The sequence below is a fragment of the Saimiri boliviensis genome, chromosome 1 (genome assembly GCF_048565385.1).
Source record: "Saimiri boliviensis isolate mSaiBol1 chromosome 1, mSaiBol1.pri, whole genome shotgun sequence".
Classification (NCBI taxonomy): Eukaryota; Metazoa; Chordata; class Mammalia; order Primates; family Cebidae; genus Saimiri; species Saimiri boliviensis.
In genome coordinates this window covers 174066892-174082986 of record NC_133449.1, presented here as the reverse complement: position 1 = coordinate 174082986, position 16095 = coordinate 174066892, and the positions used below count along the sequence as shown (strand labels likewise).

Sequence of the window (16095 nt, the reverse complement as noted above, 5' to 3'; positions counted from 1 at the left end):
GTTTGAGGAGATTTTGGGGTGAGATGATGGGGTCTTCTAGATACACAATCATGTCATCTGCAAATAGAAACAGTTTGACTTCCTCCTTTCCTGACTGAATACCCTTTATTTCTTGTTCTTGCCTGATTGCTCTGGCTAGAACTTCCAATACTTTATTGAATAGGAGTGGTGAGAGAGGGCATCCTTGTCTAGTGCCTGAGTTCAAAGGGAATTCTTCCAGCTTTTGCCCATTCAGTATGATATTGGCTGTAGGTTTGTCATATATAGCTTTTATCATTTTATGATACGTTCCATCAATACCTAGTTTATTGAGAGTTTTTAGCATGAAGGGCTGTTGAATTTTGTCGAAGGCCCTCTCTGTATCTATTGAGATAATCATGTGGTTTTTGTCTTTGGTTCCGTTTATGTGATGGATTACATTTATGGATTTGCATATGTTGAACCAGCCTTGCATCCCCAAGATGAAGCCTACTTGATAGTGATGGATAAGCTTCTTGATTTACTGTTGCAATCTGTTTAACAGTATTTTATTGAAGATTTTTGCGTTGATATGCATCATGGATATTGGCCCAAAGTTTTCTTTTTTACTTGAGTTTCTGCCTGGTTTTGGTATCAGGATGACGTTGGTCTCATAAAATGAGTTAGGGAGAATTCTCTCCTTTTGTATTGTTTGATACAATACAATTGCTTCAGAAAGAATGGAACCAGCTCCTCTTGTATGTCTGGTAGAATTTGGCTGTGAACCTGTCTGGACCTGGACTTTTTTTGTTTGGTAGGCTATTGATTGCTACCCCTACTTCAGCCCTTGTTATTGGTCTATTCAGGGTTTCAACTTCCTCCTGGTTTAGTCTTGGTAGAGTACAAGTGTCTGTGAATTTATCCATTTCTTCCAGGTTTACTGGTTTATGTGCATAGAGCTGTTTTTAGTAATCTCTGATGGCAATTTTGTATTTCTATTTTGTATTTGATATCAGTGGTGATATCCCCTTTATCATTTTTTATTGCATTTATTTGACTCTTCTCTGTTTTCTTTTTAATTAATCTGGCTACTGGTCTGTCTATTTTGTTGATCTTTTCAAAAAACCAGCTCCTGGATTTATTGATTTTTTGAAGGGTTTTTTGTGTCTCTATCTCCTTCAGTTCAGCTCTGATCTTAGTTATTTTTGTCTTCTGCTAGCTTTTGAGTTTTTTTGATCTTCCGCCTCTAGCTCTTTCAATTTTGATGATAGGGTGTCAATTTTAGATCTTTCCTTGTTTCTCACATGAGCATTTATTGCTATAAATTTCCCTCTCGACACTGCTTAAAGGTGTCCCAGAGATTCTGGTAAGTTGTGTCGTCATTCTGGTTGGTTTCAAAGAATATCTTTATTTCTGCCTTCCTTTCATTATTTATCCAGCGGACACTCAGAACCAAGTTGTTCAGTTTCCAAGTGGTTGTGCAGGTTTGAGTGTGTTTCTTAATCCTGACTTCTAGTCTGATTGCGCTATAGTCTGATAGACTGTTATGATTTTTGTTCTTTTGCATTTGCTGATCAGTTATTTGCTTCCAGTGATGTGGTCAATTTTAGAGTAAGTGCAGTGTGATGCTGAGAAAAATGTATATTCTGTTGATTTGGGATGGAGCGTTCTGTATATGTCTATTAGATCCACTTGGTCCAGCTCTGCATTCAAGTCCTGGATATCCTTGTTAATTTTCTGTGTTGTTGATCTGTCTAATATTGACAGTGGAGCGTTGAATTCTCCCACTATTATGTTTCGGAGTCTAAATCTAGTTTTATGTTAAGAACTTGCTTTGTGTATCTGGGAGCTCCTGTGTTGAGTTCGTATATATTTAGAATAGTTAGCTCTTCTTGTTGTATTGGTCCTTTTACCATTATGTAATGCCTTTCTTTGTCTCTCGTAATCTTTGTTGGTTTGAAGTTGATTTTATCAGAGATTAGGATTGCAATCCCTCCTTTTTTTGTTCTCCATTTGCTTGGTAAATCTTCTTCCATCCGTTTGTTTTGAGTCTATATGTGTCTTTGTATGTGAGATGGGTTTCCTGAATACAGCACACCAATGGTTTTTTACTTTTTATCCAGTTTGCTAGTCTGTGTCTTTTGGGGCATTTAGGCCATTTACATTCAATGTTACTATTGTTAAGTGTGAATTTGATCCTGCCATTTTGTTACTGGCTGGTTTTCTTTTCCATTAGTTGACTCATTTTCTTCATTGCATTTTTGGTCTTTGCAAGCTGGTTTACTTTCGCAGTGATTGGTACTTATTCCTTTCTGTCCTTAGTGTTTCTTTCAGGAGCTCTTATAGGGCAGGTCTGGTGGTGACAAAATCTCTCAGTAATTGTCTGTAAAGGATTTTATTTCTCCTTCACGTACGAAGCTTAGTTTGGCTGGATGTGAGATTCTGGGTTGAAAGTTATTTTCTTTAAGGATGTTGAATATTGGCCCCCACTCTCTTCTTCTGGCTTGTAGGGTTTCTGCCGAGAGATCCACTGTGAGTCTGATTGGCTTCCCTCTGTGGGTGACCTGACCTTTCTCTCTGGCTGCTCTTAGCATTTTTTCCTTCATTTCAACCGTGGTGAATCTGATGATTATGTGCCTTGGGGTTGCTCTGTTTGAGGAATATCTTTGTGGAGCTTGCTGTATTTCTTGAATTTGAAATTTGGACTGCCTTGCTAGTCTTGAGAAGTTCTCCTGGATAATATCCTGAAGCATGTTTTCCAGCTTGGATTCATTCTCCCCATCATATTCAGGTACACAGATCAAGCGTAGATTAGGTTTTTTCACATAATTCCATATTTCTTGGAGGCTTTGTTCATTTCTTTTCACTCTTTTTTCTCTTGTCTTGCCTTCTCTTTTTATTTCACTGAGTTGATCTTCAATCTCTGATATCCTTTCTTCTGCTTGATCGATTCAGCTATTAAAACTTGTTTGCTTCATGTAGTTCTCGTGCTGTGTTTTTCAACTCCATCAAGTCGTTTATACTTTTCTCTAAGCTGGTTATTCTAATTAGCATTTCGTCTAACCTTTTTTCAAGGTTTTTGGTTTCTTTACATTGAGTTAGAACATGTTCCTTTAGCTCAGAAAAGTTTGTTATTATCCACCTTCTGAAGCCTGTTTCTGTCAATTCGTCACACTGCTTCTCAGTCATGATGTGATCCTGTGTTGTTGAGGAGTTTTGATCCCTTGAAGGAGAAGAGGCATTCTGGTCTTTGATGGTTTCATCTTTTTTGCGCTGTTATTTTCCCATCTTTTTGGGTTTACCTGGCTGTGTTATCAGGGAGCTGCTTGATGAGGTCACTTGTCTGCCTGTGGAGGTGCTACTGGGTTTCTAGGGACTCCTTCAGGTTATTAGGGAAGCTTCCTGTGTCTTTTTTGTTTATACTGGGAGATTAGACCCACCTCTTCCGCTGACCTGTAGGCGCTGCTGGGTTGTCAAGAAAACCGTCCCATTGCTACTTAGGCTTCCTGTGTTTTTTGTTAAAACATGTAGCCCAGTTCCCACACCTCTGCTGGTGGGTTGTGCCCTTCCTCCACTGGGCTGGATCATTCAGGGTTCAGCTCCGACCGTGGCACTGGCTGTGTAACCCGCTAGAATCAGAGCTTCAGCCTTCTGGGGTTTGAGGGGGAGGGTAGGGACCCGCCCAGCAGCACTAGGCCATCTCCCACTTTCAGCTTCCTCTCTCTCCAGTCAAGGGGTAGAGGCCCACCCAGATGCTCCTGATTACAGCTCTCCCTCTCTCCGGGCGGGGGAGGGGGTAATAGCTCAGTCTGAAGGTTCTCCTGGCTGCCTTTTGGGCTTATGTATCTGTGAGCCAATCTGGGACACTGTCCTGTATTATGATTAAACTCCATGCTTGTAATTCCTGGAGCGTGACTGGCAAAGATCCCCTGTTCTGTGTATTGCTGAGGCTTTGAGGGAAGCGCTGTATCTGGACCAGAGTGCCAGAGTGGGGGACTTCGACTTGCTAGTCAGATGCACTTTCTGGGTGAAGTAGCACCCCTCCCCACCTCGGTCTGCCCTGAGTGGGCTTTGCTCACCATTGGACCAAACCCTTTGAAATGCACCTGGTACCTCAGTTGGAGCTAGGAGATCTCTGGATTTCTGCATCACTCTCATTGGGTGTTGTGCACTGGAGTTGTATCTATTCAGCCATCTTGGATCCCCTCTCTGTTGTACCTAACATTAAAGATACTTCATAGAACTCTTTGACCTGTATGTTCAAGTGGGCATTTGAAAATTAGAAAGCTTAGAAGGTGATTTTTGTCATGAGCCAAAATGGAGACACATAAATCTCACTAACCAATATGCTTGTGGCATTGCTGTTGACACATCCATTTGATAGATTTTTGGTTTCCTGTCATTTTTGAATAAAACAAATAACCCTGACATCTGTTTGTTCTTGCCACTGGCAGTTGGGAGATCAGGCTTGGTGCGATTTGATAATGTAGCAGAGGTCTATCATAGTGGAATGATTTAGACCTCAATTTTAGCTATATCTTAACTCCTCTCTGAACCAGCTCCTTTGGGTAGTTGGACTTAATAAAATGAGGTGCTTGCCTCGTTCGAAGATCATTAGGAGGGAGAAATGCAATCTCAAGAATTATCCATAGTGATAGAATTCAAGTGGACTCTGAAGAGTTGCTTCAGAAAAGAGGGCAAATAATTATTGATTGGTGAGACATGTTTATGAGGTGATAAAGCCTGTTTGCTTTCTCTTGCAGGAGAGCTGTATCGGTGTCTACTTTTTTTTTTTTTTTGGAGGGGGGGATGGGGATTCACTTCTTGGCCACAACACATCAGACACAGTTCCTGGAATACAGGTTTGAGGATACAGTGTCGGCAGCTTCAAGAAGAGGAGACCTTCTTGCCAGGACATAAAATGATACCCTCCTCTGGGAGCCTGCTTCGAATAGTGGGACTCAGGGAATTGAGACCTTCTGCCTGGATTTTTATGACACAATCTCTTTACAATTTTACAAATAAAGGAAAAAACCCGTGCAAGATGATGTGTGCCCTTCCTCAGGGTGTTCTGCTGATTGTCTGGTTATGCTGTCAGAGCAGCTAAGGACAGGATAAAGGCCTGGAGAGGGTGCTTGTGCCCTTATGTTATCAGCACCGTTGTTCATAAGATTTGTGAGGGGATTCTGGAGCTAATAAGGGCGTTGAAACTAGTACCTGATTCATGAGTGGACTGGAACAAACAGGGATGTACCAGACCAACATTGAAGCTAAGCTTTATAGCAATGTTTAAGATTCTCAGAAATCAGGAGATTTTTATCTCTATCTATAAGTAATTTGTCACTGCCATTAGTATAGCTTCTGGCCACAAATAATCCTCCTGCCTCTGCCTCCGCAATTACTGGGATTAGAGGCGTGAGCCTGTGTCTGTTCTTTCTTTGGAATTCATTAGGACTTGTTAAATTTTTTTAAATTATATGTTTTGTGATGAAACATTTAGAAGTCCATGTTTTTTATTCTGTACTGTGTAGCTTAAGAAATGTCAAAACCAGGAGTACTGCCTTATTGGGCACATTAGAAACAAGAGTGGAAAAGGGTTAATTCACAGACCTGGCCAGCCTCCTCCTGACTTCAAGGTGATGATTTGCCTTGTGATTCTCAATCAGGTTCTCAGGCTCTTCTCCCAGCAATTCTGATTCATGGAATTTCAGTGGATCACTCAGGACACAGTAAAAGTTCTTATGCAGAAAGAAGCTGACTTGAACTATCCCTATATGATTGAGGTGCTTTTACCAGGAAGGGGTTTTTATAGTTTCAGTCATATATGATGAAAAAGGTGCTATATTCTTTTTGTATGAACTACTTTCTATATTTTATAAGCACGATATATGTACTAATATTCCTTTATCAGACATTGTGGGGCACATAGTATAGAAAACTCCAGGTATTCTTTTAAAGTGCACATCTTTTTTTTTTTTTTGCTTTATTTCAACCGTTTGCATCAAACTATTTCTTAATTTAGAATACATTTCTCTGCTTTTGCAAACACAGTCTACAGGTGATAATTAAATCTTTTCAGAGTCATCATATACGTTTTTAATTCTTTCAGGTCTTAGTTTTGTTAAAGTTCCTACACTGAAGGCTCCAGATGTGTTTGCTCTTTGAATTCTACCATGTTTTTAGAGTTTTTTGTTTCCCTCACTTTTTTTCTGTCATTTAGCTCTCCCATTCCTGAGCCTACCTCTAGGAACCTTTCTTTAATTTACCCTTGGGTTGCGAAATTGTGTAACTGCATACTATATGTTGAGTAAGAGTAGAGAGGATTTGAATGAGGTTTTGATAGGCTGTTCTAGCAATTAAAATGAATATACTTTGCTGCATTGACTTGGTGACATTATTTTAGTGGCTTAGCTCCCTTCTAACTTACTTCCTTATCAACTGCAGTTGTCATATTTGTGATTTCATGGCAAGTGAGAAATTGCTAGAAATAATTTGTCTTGATCTATATGTCATCTTTCCCAGTTGTGTTAGTGTTTTTGTGTATACAGTTCTATAATGTGAAACTTAAGACAATTAAAACTCAAAAAATTCTCAGGCCAAGTTTTTGTATAGGATGAAGTGTTCTTGATTCAGTGTTATTGTGATAGAGAGCTATAAATTAGTTGTTTACCTATGAAATTCCTTCCTGCAGTCATTCTGAAATAAAGTTATGTTACACCTAATATATATGTGTGCATTCTAATTTGGGGGGGTTATCCCATCTCTCAGCCAAGCTTGTGGTTATCGTTTGTAATAATAATCCTAGTCCTTTTCAGCTGCCCCAGTTGAGAGTGTTATCCCGATCACATGATGTTAGCTCCCTGCCTTTCCTCAAGGTGAGACATTAAAGTTTCTCCCTGAAATAAGCAGAGGCCACTGTTATTGAGTGACCTGGGTGGGCCATGTGCTAATGGAGCAAAGGACCAGGATCTGCAGAGGGAGAAGTAATAAAGCCCAACATGGACAAACAGAATGAAGCTAGGTGTTCCCAAAGGGTAAAGGAGAGAGAGAGGACCTTTTTTTTGGCCTGTGAGGCTCAGCTTTGTTTTCTCAACTTTGTTTCCATGAGACTCATATTTGTCCTTTCATTTGTCCCCTTTTTACGTGAATGTGTTTGGGTGGGTTTCCGTGTCTTGTTACCAGAATGCCTTGTCCATGCCCTGTTAGTGCCCGCCCTTTGCTAGAGCCCAGGTATTGTGGGCTTGCATTAGGGGTAGAGTCCTAAGTTCAGCCAGCATTTACTGAGCATCTGATGTGTGCAGGAGAAAGACAGGATTTGTTTTCTCTTTTGATTTCATCCAGTGCATCACTAGAAGGCTTATATCAATTTATAAGGGGGCTTTAAAAACTTCATAGAAAAATGGTATTAAAAGATAAAAATATAAACTTTATTTCTCAAAATAAGTTCTATCAAGTTCAAGACTCTTTTTTAAAGCAATGATACCAGCCATTTAGTCCATCCCTAAAGAACTGAGGGTCTTGGGAATTTAACCATGTCAGTGTAGTCTTTTTTACATTATTACCTGAAAAAAAATTGATTGCCTTTAAAGGTTTAAGATTAGAAAACAAAAAGAAGTCAGAATGATCCAAGTCAGGACGGTAAAGCGAATACCTAATGATTTCCCACGAAAACTCTCACAAAATTGTCTTTGTCTGATGAGAGGAATGAGCAGGAGCTTTATTGTGGAGAAGGCCTCTGATGAAGCTTTCCTGGGTGTCTTTCTGCTAAAGCTTTGGCTAACTTTCTCAAAATACCTTCAAAATACTGCAAATATTGTTGTTTGGCCCTCCAGAAAGTCAAGAAGCAAAATGCCCTAAGCATTCCAAAACATGCTTTCCATGACCTTTGCTTCAAACCCAGTCTGCTTGTGCTTTGACTGGACCACTTCTACCTCTTGGTAGCCATTTATATGATTGTGCTTTGTCTTCAGGATTGTACTGATAAGGCCGTGTTTCATATCTTTGTGCAATTCTTTGAGGAAATGCTTCAGGATCTTGATCTTGAAATTTAAAATTTCACGGAAAGCTCCACTCTTGTCTGCACCTGATCTGGGTGCAATGGTTTTGGCACTCATTGAGTAGAGAGTTTGCTCAGCATTAATTTTTCAGTCAGAATTGTATAAGCTAAACCAATTGAGATGTCTATGGTGTTGGTTATTGCTTCTCCTAATTGTCAGTCCTCTTCAATTGGGGGCACAAACAAGATTAATTTTTTTCTTAAAAATTGATGTGGATGGCCTGCTGCTGTAGGGTTCATCTTCAGCACCATCTGGTCCCTTCCTAAAATGAGCTACCCATTTGTGAACTGCTGACTTCTTTGCAGCATTGTCCCCAAAAACTTTTGTAAGGCATCAGTGATTTCATCATTCATCCCAAGCTTCACCATAAATTTGATGTTTTTGCTTTAATCTTAGCAGAATTTATGTTGTTCTGGCAGGGGCTCCTTTTGAACTAATGTTTTAGCTTTCTTAGTGCCTCACACTAGATCCTGTTTAGACATATTATAACAACTTAGTATGAGTTTATTTTGGTTAAAAAAAAATGGAAACTCATGCATAGGTTTTGTAATATGCATTTTCCATGAATTTTCATAAGATTCCTTGCACTGACAGATGGCAGTAGTGGGGACCAATTGATGATAAGACCAGACACAGTTACATCTTGGGTATATCAAACAATGATTACTTATTTAAAGGGATGCAGGAGAAAAATTAGCATAGGATGCACAGTGGAGAGATCAGCACAAATGCATAGGTTGGTGGCCCCAAAGCTCACCAGCAAATGCACAGTTGTAAATGATAATGTCCGAGTGAGTGAATGGCATGTTATACCTTTGGTAAGATAACAGCTTCTCTCTAGCCCAGCCTTATATACAGAAGAGTGGAGCTGACTGCATGAGACCACCTCATCTGAGTCAGGTAGGAGCTTTGCAATACATAATTTGCAGGGCACAGGACATGCAGGTATGAATGTCTTTTACCTTCAAGCTGTTCTGATGGTTATAGCTTGGTCTGAGGACATCCTTGAATTCAGGCTGCAGTATCAGCACAGTGTTTCCCTGATGTCTCAGGGTAGGAGGGTAGCATGCTGACTTGTGTGGACTAGACCTGCAAGCTCCAGAACCTCAACACAAGCCTTGGAAAGAATGAGGAAGGTGGAAAGGGAGAGCCCTAAGAGTGGCAAAGCCAGAGTGGTAGGGACTCAGAATAGAAGTTAACTCAAAGAAACTTAACTGATAGAATTTTGAAATGCAGTCTTCAAAGTTTTAAATGCAGTATTTGTTTTATACCTTAGCTGCCAATTTATAAAATCTGGGGAACTTTAAAAAAACATTGATGCTTGGATCCCACACTCAGAGATTCTTTCTGGTTTATTGGTTAGGGTTGCTGGCCTGATGCAGACCCCAGCATCAAGACTGCATATAGCTCCCAAGGTGATCCTGAGCTATGGACAGTGATTCCTACCAGAGTCAGAGTCATGGTTTTCTCTTATCAGTAGTAACCCTTAGGAAGCTTACTCTAGAAGGAAGTTTGAGGCAAAAGATCTCTTCTTGTGTTTTACCTCAAGTCCTTCAGAAAAGTACAATTCACTGTCCTAGAAAAAAGCGCTCCAGTGCCTCTTTAATGCTAATAGAAGAAAAGAGATTCTAAAAATACTCCTCCATGCACAGCCCATTTTGTTATGATCAAAAGTTTAAGTTACACTTGTTGGAACAAAATCCCATGCAGAAAAAGGATCCCATAGTAACTCCAGACCCTTGATGGTCTTTAAGGGTTAACCTGAGTAAATGCACTGCCACACCTTAAGATGTAGCATGCTGAGCAAGAGGCAGCAGAAAGAAAATAGCAGCCACTATCCTGTTAAATTAAACTCCACGGAGCTATTCTCCAGCATTCTCAGAGAAGGTTAGAGCCATTTCGTGCCTGCCATCTGTTAGGCTGCTGATGGAATCATTACTTCTTTGTACTGGTGCGAGGTTAAACTTTTAGATCTGATGACAAAGGAGAAAATGCTAACTTGTCCAACCGCGTGATTTTGTTTTCTCATTTTGAGTTGAGGTGTCTCCCTACATTTGAAAACTCATCAATTGTTCAAACTTTAAAATTACCACACTGCCAATTTCTTTGGTGGTTTGTAGGGAAATTATTTTTTGGACTGAAGCCCCTTCTTTCACGTGTGTTTGTTTAAGAATGTAGTCATTAGTCTTGTGGAAACCAAGGCCATTCTTGTCAATTGGTGAAAACAACCTCCAAAAAACCCAAAAAAACCAACTTCCTGGGCCCCAGGACAAGAGGCTTACGAAAAGCAGGCAGAAAGAGTTGAATTAATGAATCACCCCAAAATGTAATTATTGTAAATGAAGACAGGTTGTGGGGTGAGGAGCGGGAGAAAGAAATGGAGAACCCTACCGAGGTCATAGCTGTCACTGATTAGATAAGGGTGGCTGAGGAAAACCTCTACTGTCTGATGTTTTCTTTCACAAATGGCATTTTAGAGAATTGGAGGATATAGCATGGAGGTCTATAGTGTTCAATTTGACCCTGCCCCCTAACCCCACACCCAACATATCTTTAGGTACAGCAGAAATAAGTTTAATGATGCTTTTCTGCTAGTTTCTTGGTGATTGGACATAAAGCCCTTTAAAAACTTGGTGTTGCATTGGTGGCTGTTGATGACCACAAATTTAAATTATGGTTTCAGATTGCATTACACAGTATGCGTCAGATTACAACTGGAGCTATTCCAGTGTTGAAAGTAGTCGTTCTGTATGTGTGAACTCAGAAGCGAGCGTTGTAACTTGTTTCTTTAGGTGTTAATTGTTCTGTCAAGTGCTATGAGAACCATTTCTTCTTGGAAAAATAAATGCTAACAATGTTTTTTGAGCCTTATTAAAGGAAAGGGTTTTGTAGAGAAGAATTGGGGAAGAGCGAGGAGTCAGTCAGACATTTAGTTTCCTGCTGATCTGCCTCTAAACCTCTTTTTGGGGGATATTGTCCACAATTCTCAAAACAGGGTATTTGTTCTCTTGGAGATCTACAGTCATCTCTGAAGGGGTGTGTGGAGTTACAAGATAGACTGACAAAAACTTGTCTTTTTTGAGATAGAGTTTCACTTTTGTCACACAGGCTGGAGTGCATTGGCACAATCTTGGTTCACTGCAATCTCTGCTTCCCAGGTTCAGGCAATTCTCTTGCCTCAGCCTTGCAAGTAGCTGGGACTACAGGCGTACACCACCACGCCTGACTAGTTTTTGTTTTTAGTAGAGAAGGGGTTTCACCATATTGGCCAGGCTGGTTTTGAACCCCTGACTTCAGGTGACCCACCCGCCTCGGCCTCCCAAAGTGCTGGGATTACAGGCATGAGCCACCATGCCCAGCCTAAAACTCTTCTGTTGGAACATTGACTTTTCTCAAAGTTTGTGGAAAAGTGATATTTTTATATTAAACAAGAACTTTGTGGAAAGTAAAATTGGAATAGATTCTTAATTTTTAAAACATGAGACTTTTTAAACAATTTTAAAATTGTGTTTGGGGCACTGGAAATTCTTGGAATGCTGCCTAACACACAGCAAGTGTTACAGCTGGTTGAACATAATGGAAATACCAAAGAATGGCAATTGCGTAAGGTTCAACCTAATGCAATTACTTGCAATCAGTGCATTGCCAAATGCTCCAGGGTCCTCTTTTGCTGGTAGGGATCTGGGGTCTCTTGGAAAAGTTGGAGAAGCCCTGATTGAGGCCACCTGCAATCACTGGAACTCCTAAAATTTCCATGTTCTGCAGAATCAGGCTATGTTCTTGCAGCATATCCAGGAAGCTTGGGTTAGCCTTGCCATCAGTGGCATAATGGGTTATTTTGAATACTGAGTTAATATAAAGTTCTTAGTTATTAAAGCTCTTAGTTGAGAAAGAAGTCCTATATAAAAATATAATGAGCATTTATTGAACATTAAATTATAGACAATTTTCCCTTAATGTGTGTGTTTGGGCAATGCTGTTTCCTTTTGTTTTCCTGGTCAGAAAAAACGTAATTTGTCAACATAATGTTTGTAACATACCAGTTTTTCCTAAATTGAGCCAGTTGAGATATACCTATATACTGCAACATCTCTAACCAGTCAGTCTACAGTGTTTAATCCAGGGTGCTTGTTAAAATCAAGGGAATTCATATAATTAGTTTTGAAGGGGTAAAGTAACAAACAATGGAAAAAATTAATGAAGCTGTGTTGTGATTTTTTGATTCTTGTAATTATATTGGTGCAGCTGGTTCTGCTTTAGTGAGGCTCTTATCATTTCCAATAACAAACCTCTTTCCTGGTTTATTCTCTCAGATATATTTTAACTGTTATCTGGTTGGGACTTGTATGGCAGTTGCCAGCAGGAATAACATTTTTTAAAAAAAATTTATAAAATGCATGTATTTCTCTGAAGAATGGCAAATATGATAGTATCCTAACTTCTTTGTTGAAATAGTATATGCTGGTCAGATCTGAATGTCCTTTTGTAAAAGTAAAATTGAAAAGTTAGGTAATAGATTAAGATTAATGTGAAATCTTAGCATCTGATTTGATTCAGATATTTTTTGAGCAATGGCCACGAACCAAACTCTAAAGTTTAGAGATTGTATAATGTGGTGGGTGAGAGTAAGGGCTTAGGAGCCAGGAGCTAAACTGGAATTCTGGCATTGCTGTGTACTAGCTGTGTTATTTAAGCTCTTTGGGTTCATTTTCCTCATATGTGAGGAAGTAATAATAGAGTCTACCTTATAGGGTTGTTGAAAGGATTAAATGAGTTGAGATATGTGAAAACAATTAGAGCAGTTCCTGGCACATAGTAAAATACTCAGCAATCTCTGGAAGAGATTGCAGAGTTGGTATAAATTCTTAAATGTTTATAGAATTCTCCAGTGACACCATCTTGGCTTGGAGATTTCTGTTTGGGGGAGATTTTAAATTACAAATTTAATTTTCTTTTTATTTTTTAAAATTTTACTTTAAGTTCTGAGATACTTGTACAGAATGTGCAGGTTTGTTGCATAGGTATATATGTGCCATGGTGGTTTGCTGTACCCATCAACCCATCCTCTAAGTTCCCTCCCCTTTCCCCCCACTCCACAACAGGCCCTGGTGTATGATGTTCCCCTCCCTGTGTACCTGTGTTCTCATTGTTCATCTCCCACTTGTGAGTGAGAACATGTGGTGTTTGGTTTTCTGTTCCTTTGTTAGTTTGCTGAGAACGATGGATTCCAGCTGCAACCATGTCCCTGCAAAGGACAAGATCTCATTCCCTTTTATGGCTGTGTAGTATTCCACAGTTTACATGTACCATATTTTCTTTATCTAGCCTATCATTGATAGGCATTTGGGTTGGTTCTGACTTTACTATTGAAAATAGTGCTGTAATAAACATATGTGTGCATGTGTCTTTACAGGAGAATGATTTATAATCCTTTGGGTACATACCCAGGCATGGGATTGCTGGGTCAATGGTATTTCTGGTTTCCAGATCCTTGAGAAATTGCCATACCGATTCCACAATGGTTGAACTAATTTACATTCCCACCAACAGTGTAAAAGTGTTCCTATTTCTCCACAGCCTCTCCAGCATCTGTTGTTTCTTGACTTTTTAATAATTGCCATTTTACTGGCGTGAAATGGTATTGCATTGTGGTTTTGATTTGCATTTCTCTAATGATCAGTGATGATGAGCTTTTTTTCATATGTTTGTTTGCTGCATAAATGTCTTTTGAGGAGTATGTGTTCATACCCTTTGGCCACTTTTTGATGAGGTTTTTTTTTTTTTTTTTTTTTTTTTCCTTGTAAGTTTGTTAACTTCCTTGTACATCCTAGATATTAGACCAGTCAGATGGGTAGGTTGCAAAAATGTTCTCTCATTTGGCAGGTTGCCTGTTCACTCTGGTGATAGTTTCTTTTCTGTGCAGAAGCTCTTTATTTAATTAGATCCCACTTTTCAATTTTGGCTTTTGTTGCAAATTGCTTTTGGTGTTTTCATTATGATGTCTTTGCCCATGCCTATGTCTTGAATGGCATTGCCTAGATTTTCTTCTGGAGTTCTTATGGTTTGGAGTTTTACATTTAAGTCTTTAATTCATCTTGAGTTAATTTGTGTATAAGGTGTAAGGAAGGGGTTCAGTTTCTGTTTTCTGCATATGGCTAGCCAGTTTTCCAGCACCCTTTACTGAATAGGAGATCCTTTCCCCACTGCTTGTTTTTGTCAGGTTTGTCGAAGGTCAGATGGTTGTAGATGTGTAGTGTTATTTCTATGGTCTCTCTTCTGTTCCATTGGTCTATATATCTCTTTTGATACCAGTGCCATGCTGTTTTGGTTACTGTAGCCTTGTAGTATAGTTTGAAGTCAAGTAGCATGATCCCTGCAGCTTTTTTTTTTTTTTAATTTTGATTAGGATTGTCTTGGCTATATGGAGTCTTCTTTGATTCTATATGAAATTTAAAGTAGTTTTTTTTCTAATTCTGTGAAGAATATCAATGGTAGTTTGATGGGAACAGCATTGAATCTGTAAGTTACCCCTCCCTCTAGGGGCTCAGGCCCAGGGAGATCTGGGTTCTGACCCTGAGTCTTTGTCTGGAATTATTGGAGTTCCTGCAGGGAAGCCCTGCCCAATGGGGAAGGATGAGTCAGGGTCAGGCCTGAAGAAGCACTCTGGCCACAGTCTGCCACAGCTAGTATGTTGGGCTATGGGGCACACATCTTGGGACCAAGCCATCCAGCTTCCCTCATTCCAGCAGGGGAAAAGCATGACCTAGAGCTGCAGAGATGGATGCTGCCCTTCCCCAAACCAGGGAGGTTAGCATGTTAGGCAGTTGTGAGTACCAGTGATGGCCACTGCTCTTTCCCCAAGGAACTCAAATGGCTTAGACAGCAGGTAGCTGCAGCTGTGGTGCTGGTTGCTCCTCCCCCTGGGAGTTAGGTAGTCTTGAGCAGATGCTAGCTGAGGGGTTAAGAATGTGAATGGTTCTGGAGTTGGGATGCTAGGCCTCTGTAGCATGGGTTCACGGGTGGGATCTTCCCATCCATGGGGTGCACAGTTCCAAGGAAAAAGCACAGTTTCCTCAGCTGTGTAGCATATTCACTCACTGCCTCCCTTGGTTGGAGGGTTGGGGTTCCTCCACCATGTGTGGCTTTCAAGTGGGCCACTGCACCACACTGCTCTTCCTTGTTCTCCATGGATTGTGCTAGCCTCCTAATTAATTCTGATGAGAGAACATGGATACCTTGGTTGCCAGTGAAGGATTCACATGCTTATTGTGGTTCGTTCCTTCCTTTCCTCCCTCCGTCCCTCCCTCCCTCCCTCCCTCCCTCCCTCCCTCCCTCCCTCCCTTCCTCCCTCCCTCCCTGCCTCCCTCCCTCTCTCCTTCCTTCCCTCCCTTCCTTCCTTCCTTCCTTCCTTCCTGGCAGAATTTCATTCTTGTTGCCCATGCTGGAGTTCAATGGGCACTCCAGTGATCTCTGCTCACTGCAGCCCTGCAATAGGCATTCCAGTGATTTCAGATCACTGTAGCCTCTGCCTCCCGAGTTCAAGCAATTCTCCTCCCTCAGCCTCCCACATAGCTGGGATTACCGGTGCATGCCCCCATGCCTGACTGATTTTTTGTATTCTTAGTAGAGACAAGGTTTCACCATGTTGGCCAGGCTGGTCTTGAACTTCTTACCTCAGGTGATCTGCCTACCTCACCCTCCCAAAGTGTTGGTATTACAGGTGTGAACCTCCACACATGGCTATGATGTTTCTTTTCCATGGGAGCCTCTGATCAACTCTGTTTCTAGTTGGCCATTTTGACCCCGCCCCCTAATCTTCTTATTACTTGAAAGGGCTATTCAAATGTTTTATTTCATATTGGATAAGTTGCAGTAATTTGTATTTTTTGAGAAACTGGTCAATTTCATCTAAGTTGTCAAGTTTTGTTCATATAGTACTTCTTTATTATCCTTTTGGTATCTGCCTAGTTTTTAGTGATCTACTGTTTTATTCCTGTTATTGGTAATTTGTATCTTCTGTCTTTGTTCTTTGTCAGTCTTGCTAGAAGTTTAATTTTGTTGATCTTTTCAAAGAAGCAGT

General features: G+C 40.3%; 1 protein-coding gene across 16 annotated transcripts in view; it reads left to right on the top strand.

Moving 5' to 3' along the window:
• PRELID2 (PRELI domain containing 2) overlaps positions 1-16095 on the top strand; it is a 631123-nt gene that overhangs the window by 82334 nt on the left and 532694 nt on the right. Inside the window, exon 8 of one of the 16 annotated variants that reach the window (XM_074381242.1) lies at positions 4722-15239. The exons of the other annotated variants lie outside the window; for them this stretch is intronic. The gene's annotated coding sequence lies outside the window, so the exon portion shown is untranslated. Of the gene's footprint in view, positions 1-4721; positions 15240-16095 lie in introns of those variants that run through there. 16 annotated transcript variants of the gene reach the window in all.